Source organism: Oryctolagus cuniculus, chromosome 2, assembly GCF_051225735.1.
Source record: "Oryctolagus cuniculus isolate XC-2025 breed Fujian yellow rabbit chromosome 2, ASM5122573v1, whole genome shotgun sequence".
NCBI classification, from domain to species: Eukaryota; Metazoa; Chordata; class Mammalia; order Lagomorpha; family Leporidae; genus Oryctolagus; species Oryctolagus cuniculus.
The window spans coordinates 176,225,854-176,247,834 of record NC_142868.1 but is presented as its reverse complement, the minus strand read 5'-3'; positions in this window follow the sequence as shown (position 1 = coordinate 176,247,834).

Sequence of the window (21,981 nt, the reverse complement as noted above, 5' to 3'; positions counted from 1 at the left end):
GTATGGGGGCTGGTGCTGTGATGTAGTGTCTGCAGTGCCAGCATCTCATATGGGTGCCAGTTCAAGACCCGGCTGCTTCACTTCTGATCCCACTCCCTGCTAACAGCCTGGGAAAGCAGAGGAAGATGACCCAAATCCTTGGGCCCCTGCACCCATGTGGGAGACCCAGAAGAAGCTCCTGGCTCCTGGCTTCAGATCAGTCTAGTTCCGGCCATTGCGGTGATTAAGGAGTGACCAGCGGATGGAAGACTTCTCTCTCTCTCTGCCTATGCCTTGGCCTCTCTGTAACTCTGCCTTTCAAATAAATAAATAAAGCTTTTAAAAATAAAATAAAATAAAATAAAATAAAAGGATATGTTAGCTCAAATTTGCTTCAAATACAATTCCTGAGGGAAGAAATAATTCAGGACTTAGAGAAAACAAGATGGGCCATGCACTAATAATTCCAGAAGTCAAGTGGTTGGAAAGATTGCTATACTATTCAACCTGCTTTTGTATCTGTTTGAAAGTCTCCACAGAGTTTTCAAGAATATGTACAACACAAGCACACTTATGATACATACATTGAAAGCTGTGTGATTATATCTGATCATTTGTAACATTGTTAGCTTATTTTTATTTTTAAATGATCTGCACTAAACAAACAATTACTTCTGCGATAAGAACTAAAAGTCTAACATATAATATGCTCTATTTCTCTGTTCTCTATCTCTTCTATTCTCCCATATTTCCTTTACGATCCACTACCATACTATTTTTACCATTTTATTCTCATTTTTTCCATGAACAAACACTAGGGATGAGCATCAAGATTATTTTTTATCTGAAGGTTGAAAAAGTTGATTCAGAAACTCAATACTGGTTCCTGCTTTAGACACAATGGTGAAATTACTGGGGATTTTCAGTATGTCCATCCTCTGTCCCAGTGGTTCTCAACCCTGGCTATACATTAGAATCACCTGAGAACTTTGTTAAGCAGGCACTAATTCTCAGCTTCTGTTTCTGATTCTGATTTTACTGGTCTGAGGTGGGGCTCAGTCGCTGGGCATTTTTGTAAGTTTTCCAGTGGACTCTAACATGCAAGGCCCTGCTGAAAGCTACTGTCTTAGCACCTACTCTAAACAACGACTCTCAACTGTGACACTGGAATCATTGAGAGGCTACAAAAACACTGATGCCTGAAGCCCACCCTACAAGATTATTTAATTGGTCTCAGCCATGACCTGGGCTTTGGAATTTTTACACCAGCCCGCAGTTGCCCACTCAATATCATTATCTTTCATCTTCTCATTGATGTCTGAGATTTATTTCTTTACTAAGAATTTCCTTCTGTTAAAGTATTAACATCCCACTAAGACAACAGCCACTCAAGATTTGCAATCCTTGGCAATTTAGCATCAATTTTGGAAAAGTTTTGCCTATGGGGAAAAAGAATAGGGTAATAAGACAAAGGACTTGTAAGTGCCTGATACATTAAATATAACAGTGGAAAGAAGGGGAAAACCACAAGAAAGAGAAATTGAGATCTAAGACAAATTTTCTCTGCATTTACATAAAGGAAATGACAGAAAAATACCTACTGGATGATTCCACTTAAAGGAGATACTCAGACTATTCAGTCATAGAGATGGAAAATAGAATGGCAGTTGCCAGGGACTGAGGTGATGGGGCGGATGGGAGTGGAGAGCTTATATTGTATTTAATTGGGACAGTTTCAGCGTTGCAAGATGAAAAGAGTTTTGGAGCTGGATGGTGGTGAAGATTACACAACAAAATGAGTGTACTTAATACATTGAAGTACATGCTTAAGATGGCTATAACAAATTTTCTCTTATGTGTATTTTACCACAATGAAAACCAACTGGGGGAAAAAGTGGAAGACGCTGATGGTGCTTGGAAACCCTGAGGTGAAGTCTACACCACTAACTGAGCTTTACTGAGGTTGCCCAAGAATCCTCAGAAAACCCAAAGCCAAATTTCCTTGTGAGACTTGTCCATTTTGAGCTTGAGGAGGAGTGTCTCTGCGGCTGGACCCTCAATTCACAAGGCCACACTGAAAACATCTCTGTGGCCCCTAATATGCTGAAGTTGATCTCATTGATAAAGATTTCCAACTTTGCAAAGCATGTCCAGAGACATTTTTCTGGGAAATCTATTAAAATCTACCACTGATTTTTCAAAGGCCACAATTAAGATCTAGAGCTAGCCAAGGTTTCAATGATTTCATAACACAACATGTGGTAGGCATTTAATGTCTCATATGCTCATGCCTCTTTTCTTTCTGGGAACTCAGATTTTTTTCAGAAACTTGCATGTTTTCAGTTCTCTTGTTCCAATTTTTTATAACCATTTTCTCTCATGTTCAAAGTTTTCCTATTGTTTTCCGAACTTAAAACCATAAAACACAATGTGATTTTTGTATGTAACCATAAAACATTCAGTAAAATGGAAAATTCATTTAAGCAATGAACCATAATAATTGGAGATGACTGAGGAACACTCCCTTATAGTGCATATAATTTTCAGTGCTTTGCTGTAAAGTTGAAATCTTAATTTAGCTTAAGAATTTTCATTATTTTTCTTCTCAGCACTCATGTCAGTGTTTCCCAAACTTGTCTGATGACACCGATCTCTTACTGTGCTTACATAAAATGCAAAACTCTCCCCCCTGGAAATTCTAATTCAAAGTCTCCGATGGATCCCAAGCATCTCTAACTTCCTGTGGGTGGCAGATGATCCTCCACAAAGCTAAATTGCCTACACTTGAGACAAACAAAACGGGTGGCCACAGCTCTTTCCAACTCTGCCATTCTTAAGATTTGCCTTAATTTCCTATGGCAACTATGCCAGGGTTTCCCTCCACTCGCCCCTGGGTTTTGACACCTGCTGCCACTCTAGCTGTTCAAGCCGCAGTCCTCAGACCAATAGCAACAGCAGTAGCTCCTAGGAGCACGAATGCAGATTTCAGTCTATACCCTGGACCTTCAGAATCTCCAGGTGACTCACGTGGGCATCCATGTCCTTACCGAAGATCGGGAAAACACGAGAGGAAAGTGGTTCCCATACTTTCCACACAGCTGCCAAGCTCCACCCAGACCACAGGGTGACAGGTGCATACTGAAATGTAAGAAGCATTGTCCAAATGGCTTCTCCTCTCATAGCGACTTTGACTGAGACCAGACTTTCATTTCTTTGCTTAGCTAAAAAAGGAAATTTTGCATGTCCTCCTCCGAGCTATGGTTTGGATATGGTTTGAGTTCTGTGTGTTGAAATTTAATACCCAGGGTGAGGTATCAAGAGGGGTGGAGACTTACTCTGACTGTGGTGTTCAGAGGGGGAGCTGTGGGAGGTGACGAGGATTTGATAAGGTCATCAGGGTGGAGCTTCTGGGATTGAATCCTGGTGGTTCTATGAGAGGAGGGAGCGAGAGCAGAAGACACACACACACACACACACACACACACACACACACATTGCTTGCTATCTCTTGCCATGCGATGCCCTGGACCACAGCGGGACTCTGCCAACAAGAAGGCTACCACAAGACACAGCCTTCACCCTTGGACCTCCACAACTGTGAGCTGAAATACACCTCTTTTCCTTAAACCATACCCAGCATGTGGTATTTTGATATTGGGACCAGAAGATGAGCTAATATGCTACTAAATGCTACAGAAGTAATTGAACAGACTTTCTTTCTCTTAAAGTAATAGAAATCAGGCTAAAACTGGGCTTGGCTGGCACATCGTCCTGAGCACCAAAGGTTCTGTCACTCACAGATCTCAACCGGACCCCAGACCAAACCTGTGGGATACCCACGCCCATGGGACTCTGGTTGGACACCACCTCGAGGTCGGCCGAGACACTCAATGGTTTCTTTTGTGCTTTGCTGGGTCCGCTGGTATGCCAGCCAAGGGGGTACCTACCACACGTAGCTCCTCTGCCCATGATTCCTTTCAGGAGAGCTCCCCGAATGGCCCAAGCCCCCCTTCCTGACTTTCTTCTGTGTCCGTGAGCAGATGCTTCATCAAAACCTCCTGAAAGTCCCTCCAACTTGGAAGTTCTGTCTTCTCTCCCTCTCTCCTTGACACAGCGCTCTGTCGATGCGTCCACATGAGCCTTCCCCGGCTCTTTTGACTCTGGACTGCACTCTGGAGCCCCTCTATCCTAAGCCCTCCCAAGGACCCCTCCACTTTCCCCAACAACTCCCTGCCTCCAATCACTGAGCAAGCCCCCGGGCCAGCATGGCAGCAGGTCTCCTCCTTCTCCTGACTTGAAAGTCAGCAGAGAGCACAGGTTTTGAGCTCTGACGTAGCCTTACAACATCTCTCTTCTCTACTGCTCTTGCTTTCCATTCAGGAGGCATGGTTCCATCGAGTTTGAATTATCATAGTATCCGGTATTAACGTGCTGGGACTTACAGTGATCGTGATTAGAAAGTGCGCAGAGGTTTTCCCAACATCACCTAAGGTTTGAGGAGCTCGCCTCTGGAAGAAAGGAGCAGGACAAACCTTTGAGGGGAACTGCCCCAAGGCAGCCCCTCCTGAGCCAACACAGGCCTGCTGAAACGGGTGAGAGCAGCTGGCCTGCAGGCTGCCTGCCCGGGACGCGGAGCGCTGCCCTGGCGAGAGAGCCGCGATGTTTTCATTTATGGGTGTTGACAAGGAGAGGAGAGGGGAAGACGGAGCTGCATCCTCAGAGGAAAAATACGGACCAGAACGTGCGTCTCCGAAACCATCAGGAAGAGAGTGAAGGCTGCACACCAGAGCCAAGGACAAAATGTCAAGTTCTTTGAGCTGCTGGAGGTGCCCAAGCTTGAAAAACGAACGGCACCAAGAAGCTTTGAAGGACGAGGGAAAGCGGAGTCCACTCTCTGGTGAAGAGAACAGAGCCCTCTGGTTAGAGTCCAGGGGGAGGAGCAGCAAAGGACGGCTGTCCGCTGTGGGAGACACGAGCTGACATCCGAATCTGTTTGCCCCCCCCCCCCCCCCCCCGCCGTGGGTTTCCTGGCAGCGTCTCTGAGAAAGGAGGGTCCGAGCTAGGCGGTCTTCAAGGTTGTGTGAGGTGGGAAGGCCAGTCAGCCACGCCAGGCTAAGATGGAGGGCTGTGGGAGGACGGACATATGGCAGCGGAGCCAGCGTTCCTGCTGGCAGGAAGAGGTTGGAATGCAGGCTGGAGCAGAGCGGAGCAAGGTGCACCTCATGGTTCAGGGCCATGGAGGATGGGACCGGGACTGGAGAAGCCACGCCAAACCAGCCGGCCGTGCCCAGATGGTCCCTGGGGTATATGGCTAAAGACTCTCTCCTCTGAGAACTCATCTTCCCTTCATCTCGTAGGAAAGCTCATCTCTAAAGCATCCAGTTTGCTCTTGGCCAAAGGAAGGAACAGAAGGATTGATTCCCAGGCTATTAGCATAGCGACTAAGAATATGCCTTCTGCAGCTAAGCAGTCCAGGTTCAAATCCTGACCCCATGAATTGCTGTGTGACCTGAAATAACTATTCATTTTCCCTGTGCAGTAGGTTCAGCTTCTGCAACAATTCTGGAGAAGATAAGAGCTCCTACCCTGGGAATGTGGTTCAGATTAAGTGAGGTAATACAGATAAAGCTTTTGATACAGTGCCTGGTACGTGATACCATTTGAACAACGTCAATTCTTAGTACCGTTTGATGGGGAGAAGCCTCTGCCAAGGGGGAGGAGAGGGTCTTGATTTTCCCCGTGTGATATTCACCTAGGAAGCCCCTCAGAGTGCAGATATCAGGGGAGTCTGGATGAGAGACGAGCAATCTGCAGTTTCGTGCCACTTAAGGCGACACTGATGAGAGTGACCCAAAAATGACATGTCGGGACAGCAACTCCCCTGCCCAGGCCAAAAATCCCAGGGCACTTATGAAGGCAGAGCCCAGGCACAAGACCAGACCATCACAGGATCTGCCCGGGCATGGCTGGGGGGTTGGCGTAGCTTCCGCAGTGGCTGTTCTCTTCCACTGTGCAGAGAAGCAGGAGGTCTGATAGAGACTCGGCAGTACATTTACTGTCCATGAAAGACACGCTTTTGCGAGACGCTTTCCTTATTTCAAAACTGGGCTGTTGTCCTGCTCCACTCTGCCTCTAGAAGGGAGCTTGATGCTTTCGGCTGTCCCAAAGGGACAAAGTTCGGAGTGTCCGCTCCATCCACAAGCTTGGAAAATTCTTCTGCGGCACACTGGGAAGATGAAGTGGCAGAAGTCTCCTGAGTGCTTTGAGCAGCCAGGCAGCCCTGCACATGTGCCCTCCAGCTCTCCAGGATGACAAGACCACAGCAGGCTGAAGCCCAAAAATGCTCTTTGTGGTCTTGGAGCCCTCTGAGCACCATCCCAGATGGAGGAAAATTCAAACCTTCACCTAATGGATCCCCTTGAAGTCTTGCCGCCATAAGGTCCTAAGTGAGCACTTGGCCCTCTACTCGCTTAGCAATGGCACGACGCTGGAGAACTGCCAAGTGCATGAAGAACACGTGGCTCTGTGGCTCCCTGCGGTTAGTTCTGGACTCCCTGCTGGCATCAGCTCCCAAAAACCACATGCACAGAAATGGTTTGTGGTGTGGTGGGGGCCAACTCGGGGGGTTGGGGGGGGGCGGGTAATAGATGCACTTGCCCTTCATGCTAGAAGGCTCTGCAGCTAAAAGGGCTCTGTCCATGCAGTTCTGAACTCCCTGCCACTGGATTTGAAACTTTGCCGCATTTTTGTACCACTCCAGGTGACACTAAGATACCCTACTGAGTTTGCTTGTTTTTTCCAGGTGACTGAAATTCTGCATGACCCTCTTTCCTCATACCATTGGCTTGCCTTCTTTTGACTTACATTCCTGTTTTGACTCCTTTGGAGTCTAATCAAAGAAACAGAGTCTTTGGAGTCTGACAGATTGGTTGAGCTTGGCCAAACAGAAGTTATTTCACTCTGTTTTCCTTGGTTGCCTCATCTGTAAAGTGGGATTGGTATGGAAGCCACTTTGCAGGTTCTTCAGAAGAACAGAACCCAAAGTTACAGAAATAGGAAGCAAAAAATTATGCGAGTGGCCTATTAGATACAATAGAGGGAGGAGCCAGTAACTTCCCCTTCCCCTTGTGAGACTATCAGAAAACAGAAGAACTACACCTTACGTAACTTGTGAGCTAACAGCACATACCTTGTCTTGTAGGATAATGCCCCAACCTATAAAATGTTGTCTTCCTTTGGGCACATAAGTGGGTAAACAATAGATCGTTCTTTCCCAATCATCAGGGCCACCCCTGAGTGGGGATATAACACTGTAACTTCCAGGATCTCATTGTGTTCCACTGGCCTATTCATTTTTTTTTACGTCAATGCCATGCTGCATGCTGGTTTTTTTGTTTTGTTTTGTTTTGTTTTGTTTTGTTTGTTTTTGTTTTTGTTTTTGACAGGCAGGGTGGACAGTGAGAGAGAGAGACAGAGAGAAAGGTCTTCCTTTGCCGTTGGTTCACCCTCCAATGGCCGCCACGGCCGGCGCACCGCGCTGATCCGATGGCAGGAGCCAGGTACTTATCCTGGTCTCCCATGGGGTGCAGGGCCCAAGTACTGCACTCCCTGGCCACAGCAGAGAGCTGGCCTGGAAGAGGGGCAACTGGGACAGAATCCGGCACCCTGACCAGGACTAGAATCCGGTGTGCCAGCGCCACAAGGCAGAGGATTAGCCTAGTGAGCCGCGGCACCAGCCGCCATGCTGTTTTAATTACTCTGATTTTGTCACATGTATTTGTCAGAAACTACAACGCCTCCTGCTCTCTTCTTTTGCTGAGGATTGCTTTGGCTATTCAGAATCTTTCATGGCTCCACGCACATTTTGGCAGTGTTCTAGCAGTTTCTAGTTTCTACTTTTAGTTTCTAGTAGTTTCTAGTTCTGTGAAAAATATTGGTATTTTGATAGGGGTTGCACTGAATCTGTGAACTGCTTTGGGTGGTATGGTCATTTTAATATTGATTATTCCAATCAAGAACATGGGATGTCTCTCCATTTCTTTTTGTTCTCTTCAGTTGCTTTCATCAGGGACTCACAATTTTCATTGCAAAGATCTTTTACCTCTTTGGTCAAATTTATTTCTATGTATTTTTGGTAGCTATTGGAAATGGGATGGTTTTCTTGATTTCTTTTTCAGGTAATTCACTGTTGGTTGATAACAATGCTACTGATCTTTTGCAAAGGACTTTGTTTGCTGCAATTTTGCTGAATTTATTAGTTCTAATAGCTTTTTGGTGGAGTCTTTGAGGTTTCCTGTTTATAAGATCATATCATCTGCAAACAATGACAAGTTCACTTCCTCCTTTCCAATTTGGATGCTCTTTCTTTCTCTTGTCTAATTTCTCTGTCTAGACTTTGTAGCTCTATGTTGAATACAAGTGACGAAAGTGGGCACTCTTGTCTTGATCCAGCTCCCCTGAGAAAACACTCAGCTTTTCCCCACTAAGTACAATGTTAGCTGTTGGCTTGTTATATATGACCTGCATTCCTTGAGGTATATTCCTTCTATTCCTAATGTATACAGAGTTTTTTTCATGAAAAGATGTTTAATTTTATGAAATGTTTTCCACATCTACTGAAAAGCAAATCCACACATCTACAGCAACTAATCTTTGCCACGTGTGCTAAGAGGATGCATTGGGAAAGGGGCAGTCTCTTCAACAAACGATGCTGGATAAATTGGATATCTACATGCAAAAGAATGAAACTAGACCTCTATCTAACCATAGGCAAACTCAACTAAAAATGAATTAAACATCTAAATATAAGACCTGAGAATTTGAAACTACTAGAAGAAAACATAGGGGAGATGCCTCAGTACATTAGAATGGGCAAGGATTTTTTTGGACTAGGCAGACCCCAAAAACACAGAAAACAAAAGCCAACACTGACAAATAAGATTTCATCAAACTACACATCGAAGAAAATTGTCAACTGAGTTACTAGATAACACAGCATTGGAGAAAATATTTTCAAGTTATATATCTGATAAGGGGTTAATAGCCACAATATATAAGGAATTCAAGCAACTTAATAGCATTTGCTAATTTCTTTAATTTTTAAATGCTATAGCCTATACCAGAGTATCGAGTGGAATATTCTCTTAGTCTTTGCTTTATCCCTCAATAGTTTGTCAAAGGGAATTGCCCAGGAGTCCAAGCTACTTGCTAATACGATCTATTTGTGCTTTAACGATTTGATCTATCACCACTTTTCACCTGTGCACTGTCTCATGCTGTTATCAGTGATGGTTTAAGTGAACGTGATACAGTTCTATGCCCTGGACTGCCCATATCCAGTATCCCCCAGGAAAGGAGATTGTCTAGGTGCTAATCAAATGTATATGCTACTCAAACTAGAATTAAGTTTCTGTGCTATGATTTCTAGGATTATCTCTAGTACCAGCTACCATATAGTCAGGTTCAGGGCTAGAAACCAATGATGCCATCAAAATAAGATCATTTGAGGAGCATTTCATAGTGGAATAATTAACTAATACATGTGCAGAGTGTGGTAAAATCACAAAGGCAGTGTGGTACTCCAAGACTTCCACCTTTCCAAGGCTTGAAGTAGTAAGAGATAAGAGCCAGTTTCCAAATCCAAAAGGAGAAACTCATGTAGGGAAGGTTTCCTTGAAAAAAGTTCAAGCATAAAGGATTTTTGGTGAAGAGACACAACAAGTAAGAGCTAACCTAGCCTGGAGGGAACTTCTCTCCCTTCCCTCTCTCTTCTGCCAGGCTCTCAACTAAATGATCCAATCAGAGGGCGGAGATCAAGGGACCCAACGGCTGCTATCATCTACAGTCACCTCCTGAAGGAAGAAGCCAAGGATAGAATATACCTAGAGACAAATCAAAACTATCGGACACAATACCACTGCCCACTGAAACTGGAAGGTACCGTATGTGCACAATTATAGCTATTTTATGTTGGATAGTTCAAGTCATGTGGTAACCTGTGATCTCCTGATCAAAATTTAATCTCTACCAGACCCAGGAGCAAACCAGAAGCTATTTCTGAAATGGAAAAGAAGGGCATGCTTTGATCCAAAATTGCAGATGCTTCTCAATGCAATTCTCTTACTGCATCTCGCCAGAGGCTCCACACAACACTGCTACCAGATACTTGGGCATCATTGGACCAGCAGGGTATAAGACTCAATAGAAAAGCAGTCTATGTTTAGGGATTGTGTAGTAAGTAAGTTACAGCCAAGGGGCCAGTGCTGTGGCATAGCAGGTAAAACCGCCTGCAATGCCAGCATCCCATATGGGTGCCGGTTCAAGTCCCAGCTGCTCCACTTCCTATCCAGCTCTCTGCTATGGCCTGGGAAAGCAGTAGAAGATGGCTGAAGTTCTTGGGCCCCTGCACCCACATAGGAGACCCAGAAGAAGCTCCTGGCTCCTGGCTTTAGATTGGCACAGCTTTGGCCATTGCAGCCACCTGGGGAGTGAACCAGAGGATGGAAGACTCCCCCCTTCTTCTCTCTCTCTCTCTCTCTCTCTCTCTCTCTGCCTCTGCCTCTCTTTAACTCTGCCTTTCAAAAATAAATAGATCTTTTTTAAAAAGATTCAATATTCAACAATTTGTCTTTCACTTTGAAGGGGATAATCTCTAAATGCCCCCAGATGATAGAATTTCCAGAAACTTCATGAGGGTGGTACGTTTACCTCCCACCCTCTGAAATGTATATATCTAGCCAAAGAACCTAAGATATTTGCTAGTTCCTGTAAGCTAGTTTCATCATCACCATGTTATTAGTTTGCTTGATAGCATGATATTCTAAAGAAAGCAAGATGTAACCATTGACCAATAAGCTGAAATATAAAGCAAAAAGCTAACTGTACATATACAAAGAGCAACCCTGATGTCACAATGAGGTGTCAGTAGAATTTAGATGGCTCAGCAATAGAATTTACAAGTTACAAGGGAGACACAATTCCAGAGTCTCACAAAGCAAATTGACTTTTTGCAACTGAACTCGCGAGATAAAGACAATAAGGTTTAGATCTTGGCCATTCTTGATGGCTGTGTATCTGGAGCACTTCGTCCACATCTGTAATACGAGCACAGTAAAGTGAATCATCACTTAAATATGTCATTATGTACTTCAGAAAGGCCATCAAAATCCCATTTTCATTGATGCCCCATCTTTCTCTCAAAACTTAGCTATAGCCTAGGTCCTCTGCCTCTTCTGAGAGCTTCGTGTTCTTCTCTTACCACAAAGCATCCTGTAATGATGAGAAATGATTAAAAAACATTTCTCCATTTGCATTTGCAAAGGGCACTCCAATAGACAGAAAATGTGGTTGCTGAACCAGACTAGTTCTGAAGACTTGCATCAGATATCTGCAGGTGGAAATCCTGCCTTTATCTGCTTGTATATGTGGGTAATTCAAGCAGCAAACTCTAGCTGCTGAAAAGCTTAACCACGTATGACCTAGGATCTCTCTCTCTCTCACAGTGCACCTGCAGATCTAAGTAAATAAAGAGCTTGGTGTCTATAGGCTTCTGAAGTCCAGATCACAAAACCATGCAACAATGCAAACATCCCTGGGTGTATGCTAACAAGAATCACACATGGGTTTGAAGCATTTGGGAATGAAATTGAACACTCAATGAGTTCTCTGGATGGGGGTAGAAGTTGCTAAGTTTAAATTCCTAATAAAACATCATTTTATTGGCTTTTTAATGAGAGACGTACTCAGTTATTGAACCATGCCAATGAGAAAGTTGCCACTTGATTACAGAAGTGGGGTAATGAATTTGTCAACCTTTTCATCAGTAGCCTAAACTTCACCATGGTAGCTTTTTCCATAAAATAGAAAAGCCAACCTGACCTGAATCTTAGCACCCTTAGCCTCTCCACCACGCTATGGGCCCCAAGGTCACACTGAAAAAGAAATCAATTTTTCTCTCCTCCTTTATTCTAATTATTTCTGATGAAAATGGCTAACACAGGACTGGCATTCTGGCACACTAGGTTAAGCCACCACCTGTGACACCAACATCCCACGTGATGCAAGTTCAAGTCCTAGCTGTTCCACTTTTGACACAGCTCCCTGCTAAGCACCTGGGAAAGAAGTGGAAGATGGCCCAAGTACTTGGGCCCTGCCATTCACATGGGAGACCTGAATGGAATTCCTGGTTCCTAATTTTGACCCAGTCCAGCCCCTCCCATTGCAGGTATTTTAAGAGTAAATCAGCAGATGGAAGATATCTCTCTCTCTCTCTCTCTCTCTCTCTCTCTCTTTCTCTCCCTCTCCCCCCACCCTCCAGTCTGTAATTCTGTCAAATAAATTAATTTTTTTAATTGCTAATGTGGGGCCAGCATTATGGCTTAATGGGTAACCCACCTCCTGTGGGGAGCAACCCGGACTAGACTAAGTTACTGGAATTAGGACTTATTCTGTGCATCTGCTCTCCCACAATATGGCGCTGGGAGAGAAGAAAATAGCTTCTACACAGCTGCCTCCAGTTCAGCCAATAAACTGTAGGACTTGCTCCTGATTGGAGGAGAGCAGCGTACTCGGCGTGTGGGCAGCCGAGTTAGGATTGGCAGAGGAGGACTATAAAGGAGGAGAGAGAGATCATGCACCGGGAACATCTAAGAGGAACATCTAAGGGGAACACCTGTGCAGCCCCCGAGAGAGCCGGCCGGCGGTGTGCCGCTCCCCTGCGGAAGTGGGGAACGTGGCCAGGGGGAACTGCCCTTCCACGGAGGTGGAAGGGACAGTAGCCAACCCGGGAAGAACCAGCAGCAAACTCGGGGAGGGCCGAGCAGACGAAAGAACAGCGCAGGGTCCTGTGTCGTTCCTCCACGAAGAGGGGGAGCGACATAATGGTGCCGTGACTCGGATATGAAGCCTAGGCAGGGCTTAGTGTCGTTCCTCCACGAAGAGGGGGAGCGACATAATGGTGCCGTGACTCGGATAGGAAACCTAGCTCGGATAGGAAACCTAGGACGGATAGGAAACTTAGGAGGGAAGAAACGGGAAGAAATGGGAAAATATCGGAGAGACTAGCAAACAGCCTAGGGAAAAGCCGGACGAAAAAGGTGCCGGAAGAAGCTATTGAAAGCCTAGGCATAGACTCGGATACGGACTACGGGGGGAAGCTGGGAGAAATCTCTAAGGTCGAAAGCGAAAGTGAAAGCTAGAACAAACAGACTTGGTACGGACTGTGGGGAGAAGCCAGGAGAAATGAGGGAGGAGTATTGTTGGAGGAAAGCTTGGGGAAACATACCGGGTAGAGAAAAATGTTAGGGAAATTGAAGCCGCGGGGGGCAGGCCAAGGCGGAGACGAAAGCCACTTTGGGATTCTCAAGTTAGCCCGGGAATAGGGGGCGAAAAGTTAAAACCAGAAGCGGAAACGTAAGCCCGGTTGGGATCCGTCTGATTAGCCCGGGGAGCAAAGGACGGGAAGCCAAATCGTGGGGCGGAGACGTGAGCTGGGTTGAATTCGCCAGGTTAGCCCGGGGAACTTAGATTGAATACTAGTGGCGGAGACGTGGGCTGGGGCTGTGTGACTCGCGGAGGCTGCCGTGCGCAGAGAGAGCGTGCGGGGCACAAGTAGATAGGGAACGTGGGGCTAGTGCGAGACCGCGGAGTGTGCGCGCGAAGCCGAGCCGCGCAGAGCCGCGAAGCCGCGCAGATGAGAGAAGCGGGCTGAAGCGGCTCAGCCGGGAAGCCGCCGAGAAGCAGCCTCGGGGCGGGCGCCGGGAAGCCGCGGGGATAAGAGAAGCAGAAGTTTAGAAGTAAAATGAGAGAAATAGGAATGTTGGCAGACAGAAGTAAAATGGGAGAAATAGGAATGCCCGGAGATAGAGAAATAGAGAAATAGAAAGGCCTCCCCACAATACTGCAATGAGAAGGCTTGGATTCGGTCTGCCTGATTAGTGAGGCGATGAGCACCTGCGGGCGGCTGGCAGCTTATGCGCCGCAGGTCACCGAAGACAGGCACGTTATCAACACCAATAAGTCACCCCACAACATGGCAATGAGAGAGCTTGGATTCGGTCTGCCTGATTAGGGCGATAAGCACCAGCAGGCAGCTCGACCAGAGTATGAGCTGCAGGTCACCGAAGATAGGCACGAATCAACACCAATAGGCCTCCCCACAATATGGCAATGAGAAGGCTTGGATTCGGTCTGCCTGATTAGTAAGGCGGTAAGCACCAGCAGGCGGCTTGACCAGAGTATGAGCCGCAGGTCACCGAAGACAGGCACGCATCAGCGCCTAAAAACCTCCTCACAACATGGCGAAGAGAGGACCCGGATTCAGTTTGCCTGATTGATAGGACTTGTAAGAACCTGTGGCAACTCTAGCAAGTAGAGCAGTGTGTGTGCCGCGGGACACCGAAGACAGGCGCGTATCAACGCCAAAAAATAAAAAGAAAGGGGGATCTGTGGGGAGCAACCCGGACTAGACTAAGTTACTGGAATTAGGACTTATTCTATGCATCTGCTCTCCCACAATATGGCACTGGGAGAGAAGAAAACAGCTTCTACACAGCTGCCTCCAGTTCAGCCAATAAACTGTAGGACTTGCTCCTGATTGGAGGAGAGCAGCGTACTCGGCGTGTGGGCAGCCGAGTTAGGATTGGCAGAGGAGGACTATAAAGGAGGAGAGAGAGATCATGCACCGGGAACATCTAAGAGGAACATCTAAGGGGAACATCTAAGGGGAACACCTGTGCAGCCCCCGAGAGAGCCGGCCGGCGGTGTGCCGCTCCCCTGCGGAAGTGGGGAACGTGGCCAGGGGGAACTGCCCTTCCACGGAGGTGGAAGGGACAGTAGCCAACCCGGGAAGAACCAGCAGCAAACCCGGGGAGGGCCGAGCAGACGAAAGAACAGCGCAGGGTCCTGTGTCGTTCCTCCACGAAGAGGGGGAGCGACATAATGGTGCCGTGACTCGGATATGAAGCCTAGGCAGGGCTTAGTGTCGTTCCTCCACGAAGAGGGGGAGCGACAACCTCCTGCAATGCTGGCATCCCATATGGGTGCCGGTTCCAGTCCCAGCTGCTCCACTTCTGATCCAGCTCCCTGCCAATGACTCTAGGAAGGCAGCAGAAGATGGCCCAAGTGCTTGGGCCCCTGTGACCCAAATGGGAGACCAGGAAGAAGCTCCTGGCTCCTGGTTTCTGTCTAGCCCAGCCCTAGCATTGCAGCCATTTGGGGAGTAAACCAATGTATGTAAGATCTCTCTCTCCCTCCCTCTAACTCTGCCTTTCAAATAAATAAAATAAATCTTTAAAAAATGGCTAATGCTGCCTGGTTGGCATGATTCCAAGTCTCTGTTAGCAGAGGTAGCAAATATAAATAAACTCATGTTCCCAAAGTTTCAGGTTCACCCTTCATGTTTGTGAGCATGGAAGCATTGTGAATTTATAAACAGTACCTCTTGGAAAGCATCCTTTATCCTTGGAGGATGACTCATAAACAGGCTTTTGAGAAACCACAAAAAAAAAAAAACCTACTGTTTTCCTTACTTTCCCTTGTAACCACCCACTAGTATAGCTGGGGCCATGAACTACAGCTGGAAAACAAAACTGATCCATTTTCTTGAGGAAGACATCAACTACCACTTACAGGAAAATAAGTCCCACTTTGTTTTTACTTCCTATTTCCATTGTCTTGCAGTTTTTTCAATATTAAATTCTACCCCTTGTCACTTATTCCAAAATTACTCTTCTGCGTCATCTCCTGATTATTTCTCCTATGTTTCAACAAGCTAAACACACGCCATCCACCATAAGGGGAAGCAGGGACTCAGACAGTGAGACTGCCCTCGTGTTCACGGGCCCGCTTGTTTGTCTCTGAGGGCTCTCCCACTCACAGACCTCCTCCTCCTGGCCCTGCTGGTGGAGGCGGGGGCAGCCATCCTTCAAGGATCCTCCATCACTAAGAGTTCTATGCTGCCTTGCTGCCCCAAGCCCTGGCTTTGGGGGCCTCAATTTTTCCTCTCTAGCATTTTGTCCTGATCCTCTTCCTGACTTGAGTTTGAGCCATGATGAGCCCTGCCATCAGATGAAGCCTTTCCACACCCCAGAACCGTGGTGCACTGTGCTCCTCACAGCTCTCCTAAGAGGGATCGTTGTGTCTTGCAGGAGCAAGTGGAATCCTCCAGAGTGACGTATGTGGTCCTTTGAGCTATGACCCCTGCCCCTCTTCTCTCCTTGCTCTTCACCTCCCTGCGTCTCTTTGCACTCTGTCTCTCTGAAGTTACCTTCCAAGCTTCCACAGGTCTATCTCCCTCTGTTCCATCTCTGCCTTCTCACGGTGGTGAGGAAGACTAAAAACCAAACATGTGCCATAAGTCTATCTGGACTCATGGAGTGGACACTGCATGGAATATCAGTCGCTGTTGAGATCTCTTGGTTGCCAGGTGCCCCGGGGAAATCAAAGGTGAATTTACTGCCCGCACAGTGGCAAAGGAGAGCGTGGGGCTCGGGGAAGAGGTCAGGGCTGAAGAAGAACTAGGTTCCATCAGTGTGTGATGACAGTGACTGTGGCCAGCCACGTGCAGAAAGGACCTTCACTCTGGGCAAGGAAGAAAGGCTGTTAAATGAAGAACAAGGATTTGCTGTCCGTTTACTTCTTTGTTTCCAAGGACTTTCTTGTGGTCATCACAACCCTGGAAGTGACCCAGAATGCTGCCCAAGCAGACATAAATGGTACCAGGGGTCAGGACCCAAAGCTTCTGAGCCCTGGCCTGGTGTTCTTTTCAGATGGCAGGCTGCTCGCCACACCTTAGTGCATAAGGGTACCTAGAAACAGGAACCACTCACGAGCTGGTGGAGGAAACAGACAGAAAGGAATCATCTAAGAGTGGCAAGGGATAGAAAGAGAGGGTGTTCCGGGACCCCAGAGGTCAGGTGCCACATGCAAGCCGGCCTCCTGGAGAAGCGGACACTGGAGCTGAGTGGGGAACTACGTGATACATTAGCCAGTGGGAGAGAAAGAGCAGGCAAGGGGCATAGGAGCGAATTCAGATAAAGCAGTGGGAAGAGCAAAGCAGTGAGCGCATGGGAACATGGCTGACGAGTGTGCAGAGCAGCAAGATGCACAACAGAGCCAAGGAGGAGGTCAGAGATGGACCATGGGAGAAGATGGACCATGGGAGAAGATGGACCATGGGAGAAGACGGACCATGGGAGAAGACAGACCATGGGAGAAGATGGACCATGGGAGAAGATGGACCATGGGAGAAGACGGACCATGGGAGAAGATGGACCATGGGAGAAGATGGACCATGGGAGAAGACAGACCATGGGAGAAGATGGACCATGGGAGAAGATGGACCATGGGAGAAGACGGACCATGGGAGAAGACAGACCATGGGAGAAGATGGACCATGGGAGAAGATGGACCATGGGAGAAGACGGACCATGGGAGAAGACGGACCATGGGAGAAGATGGACCATGGGAGAAGATGGACCATGGGAGAAGACGGACCATGGGAGAAGATGGACCATGGGAGAAGACGGACCATGGGAGAAGATGGACCATGGGAGAAGATGGACCATGGGAGAAGACGGACCATGGGAGAAGATGGACCATGGGAGAAGATGGACCATGGGAGAAGACGGACCATGGGAGAAGATGCAGCTGGAGGCAGGGCAGAGCCAGTGCTGAAAGGCTCTGGGCTTTGTGAACGTGAGTGATGCAGAACCCCAGGAGGACTTTGAGCAAAGGCACAACACAGACCAATCGTCACAACAGGAACATCACTCACACAGCAGTGTGGCTGGAGACAGAACAGAGAGCTGGCAGCTGCACGAACCCGGGGGAGGAGGATGAGGACTAGAGCTGCTGGGAGAAGCCAGGAAGGAGCCTGAGAATGCAGATAACTCTTGAATGTCCTGACTTCCATTCCTCTAGGTATATACCCGACAGGGAGAATTCTTAGTCTTATTATAGTTCTAGTTTAACAATTTTGAGGGAACTTTATGTTGTTTTCCATAGCGGCTACACCAATTTGCATTTCCACCAAACGTGCATGGGGTTCCCTTTTCTCCATATCCTCACCAACACGTACCATTTATTTTTCTGAAAGTAGCCTTTCTACCAGGAGTGGAATTACCTCTCACTGTGGAATGACTTGAATTTCCCTGATGCTCAGTGATGTTGAGCTCCCGTTCATATGCCTGCCTGGTGGTCATTCGTATGTCCTCTTTAGAACTTGGACCTCCATCCATTTCCCCTTCATAAATGGCAGGGACCCAAGTACTTGAGCCACCACCTGCTGCCTTCCGGGGTGTGCACCAGCAGGAAGCTGGATCAGAAGCACAGTAGCCAGCACTAGAACCGGGCACTCCAATAGAATGTGGACCTCCCGAGCAAGGTCTTAACTCCTGGACCAAACCCCACCCCAATTTGCCCATTTTTTCACTTGGGTTATCTAGGGAATTTTAAAGATTTACTTATTTATTTGAAAGTTAGAGTTACAGAGAGAGAGAAAAGGAAAGAGAAATGGGGCAGGGTGGATCTTCCATCTGTTGATACACTCCCCAGATAGGTGTCAGAGGCCCAAACACTTGGGCCATCTTCCACTGCTTTTCCCAGGCCATTACCATGGAGCTGGGTTGGAAGTAGGACAGCCAGAACCCGAAACAGTACCCATATGGGATGGCAGCATCAGAGGTGACGGCTTTACCCGCCACAATGCCAGCTCCCAGGCATTCTTTAGGATCGAGACACTGAGTTGTCAGAGTCCCTTATGTAGTTTTGGACACTGACCCTTTAATAGATATGTAGTTCACAATTATTTCTTCCCATTCTCTAGGTTTTCTCTTCATTTTGTTCATTGTTTGCTTTTCTGGGCAGAGAGAAGCTTTTTAGTTTATAATCTGATAAAAATAATGTTTATTTTCATTTCTGTTGCCTGCTTTGAGTGTCATCTACAAGAAACCACTGTCAAGAACAATAACAAAAAGCTTGTGGGGAAGGATCCAAGGTGAACGAACACGAGAAGCCACACTGACCTCAGCCACAGAAAGTTACAGAGAAACAAAGGAAGGACCATGGCCCCAGGGACTGACCGAGAGAAGTTCCAATGGAGAAAGGACAGAACAGACGCAGCAGGAAGGAGAGAGGAAAAGCACTCCCGCCCGCTGTGCCGACATGACGGACAGCTGGCTGGGAAGCACCATCTCGTGAGGATAAGCAGAGGGAAGGAGCCGGCGCCGCGGCTCACTAGGCTAATCCTCCGCCTAGCGGCACCGGCACACCGGGTTCTAGTCCCGGTTGGGGCGCCGGATTCTGTCCCGGTTGCCCCTCTTCCAGGCCAGCTCTCTGCTGTGGCCAGGGAGTGCAGTGGAGGATGGCCCAGGTGCTTGGGCCCTGCACCCCATGGGAGACCAGGAAAAGCACCTGGATCCTGGCTCCTGCCATCGGATCAGCGCAGTGCGCCAGCCGCAGCGCGCTGGCCGCGGCGGCCATTGGAGGGTGAACCAACGGCAAAGGAAGACCTTTCTCTCTGTCTGTCTCTCTCTCTCTACATGTCTGAATAATATACTTTAAAATGGTTAGAATGGTAAACTTTGGAATGTATACTTTACCATAATAAAATTTTTTAATTAAAAAAAATACTAAAGTTGGCAAACAGCTTGAAAAAGAAACAGCAGCTTGTACCTATGTTCTCTCCTCTGGGTTTTACAGTTTCTGGTCTTACAGTTAAGTCTTTAACACACTGAGAGTTTGTGTGTGTGTGTGGTATAAGATAAGGAGGTCAGATCCACTTTCTTGCAGGAGGATATCTAGTTTCCCCAGTGCCATTGTGGTATTCCTCTTATGCATTCTTGGCACCCCTATCAAATACCAGTTCTGTGGGCCTGTTTCTGAGGTCTCTTTTCTCTTCCACTGTCCATTAAACGAAATCCTCAAAAAGTTCAGAGAAAAGACATATTAAAAAAAAAAAAAAAAACACGGGGCCGGCGCCGCAGCTCACTAGGCTAATCCTCCGCCTAGCGGCGCCGGCACACCAGGTTCTAGTCCCGGTTGGGGCGCCGGATTCTGTCCCGGTTGCCCCTCTTCCGGGCCAGCTCTCTGCTGTGGCCAGGGAGTGCAGTGGAGGATGGCCCAGGTGCTTGGGCCCTGCACCCCATGGGAGACCAGGAAAAGCACCTGGCTACTGGCTCCTGCCATCGGATCAGCGCGGTGCGCCGGCCGCAGCGCGCCGGCCGCAGCGGCCATTGGAGGGTGAACCAATGGCAAAGGAAGACCTTTCTCTCTCTCTGTTTCTCTCTCTCACTGTCCACTCTGCCTGTAAAAAAAAAAAAAAAAAAAAAAAAAAAAAAAAACACGGGACCGGCACTGTGGCTTAGTGGGTAAAGCTACAACCTGCAGTGCCGGCAAGCCATATGGGCACCAGTTCAAGCCCAGCTGCTCCACTTCTGATCCAGTTCTCTGTTGTGGCCTGGGAAAGCAGTGTGGAAGATGGCTTGGGTCCCTGCACCTGTGTGGGAGACCCAAAAGAAGCTCCTGGCTCTTGGCTTCACATCGGCGCAGCTCCAGCCATTGCTAGCGGATAGAAGACCTCTCTCCTCCTCCTCCTCCTCCTCCTCCTCCTCCTCCTCCTCCTCCTCCTCCTCCTCCTCCTCCTCTCTCTCCCTCTCTCTATGTGTGTCTGTCTCTGATCTCTCACATACTCTCCTTTGCTTTCTCTCCTCCACCTCCTTTCCCTCTCAAATAAATAAATAATATTTAAGAAAAAAAAAGTCATGAGGATTTTGATAGAGATGGAATTGAATCTGTAGATTTCTTTGGATACTAAGGACAATTTTTAAAAGAGTTACTTATTTGTTTATTTATTTGAAGGGCAGAGATACAAATCGAGAGGGAGAGAGAGGTCTTCCATCTGCTGGTTCACTCCCCAAATGGCCACAACAGCCAGGCCTAGGCCAGGCCAACGTCAGGAGCCAGCAGCTTCTCCCAGGGTTCCCACCTGGATGCTGTACTTGGGCTATCTTCCACTGCTTTTCCAAGTGCACTATCAGGGAGCAGGATTGGGGGAGGAGGAGCCTTGACTTGAACCTGCACCCATATGGGATGCTGGCACTGCAGGCAAAGGCTTAACCTTCTACATCACTGTGCTGGCCTCTACTATAGACTTTTTTTTTAAGATTTATTCATTTATTTTGAAAGTTAGAGTTACAGAGAATGAAAGTCAGAAATATATCCTTTATCAGCTGGTTCACTTCCCAAATGGCCTCAACAGTCAGTGCTAGGCCAATCTGAAGCCAGGAGTCAGGAGCTTCTTCCACGCCTCCCACATGGGTGCAGGGGTCCAAGGACTTGGGCCATCTTCCACTGCTTTCCCAGGCACACCAGCAGGGAGCTGGATCGAAGTGGAGCAGCTGGGACTCCAACCAGCACCCACATGGGATGCTGGCACTGCAGGCAGCAGCTTTTCCGGCCACACCACAGTGCCAGCGCCACCCCCATACAGTGGACATTTTTAACAATACTAATTATATTAATCCACAGATGAGGATATGTTCCGTTATTTATGTATTTTTAAATTTCTGTTATCAATGTTTTATAGTTTTGGTAGACTAGTCTGTCAACTCCTAAGACCCCAGAGGCAAAGGCAAAACTGACAAATGAGATTACATCAATTTGAGAAGCAACACACAGCAAAATGAAGAGGCAATGATAGAATGGGAGAAATTATTTGCAAACTATGCCACTGATAAAAGATTAATAATCAGAATCTCTAAAGAGCTCAAGAAGCTCAACAACAACAAAACAACCTAGTTAAGAGATGGGCAAAGCACTTAAACAGACATTTTTCAAAAGAGGATATTCAAATGGCCAACAGATACATGAAAAAATGCTCAGGATCACTAGCTGCCAGGGAAATGCAAATCCAAACCACAGTGAGGTTTCACCTCAGCCCTGTTGGAATGGCTCACATACGGAAATCAACAAACAACCAATGCTGGTGATGATGTGGGGGAAAGG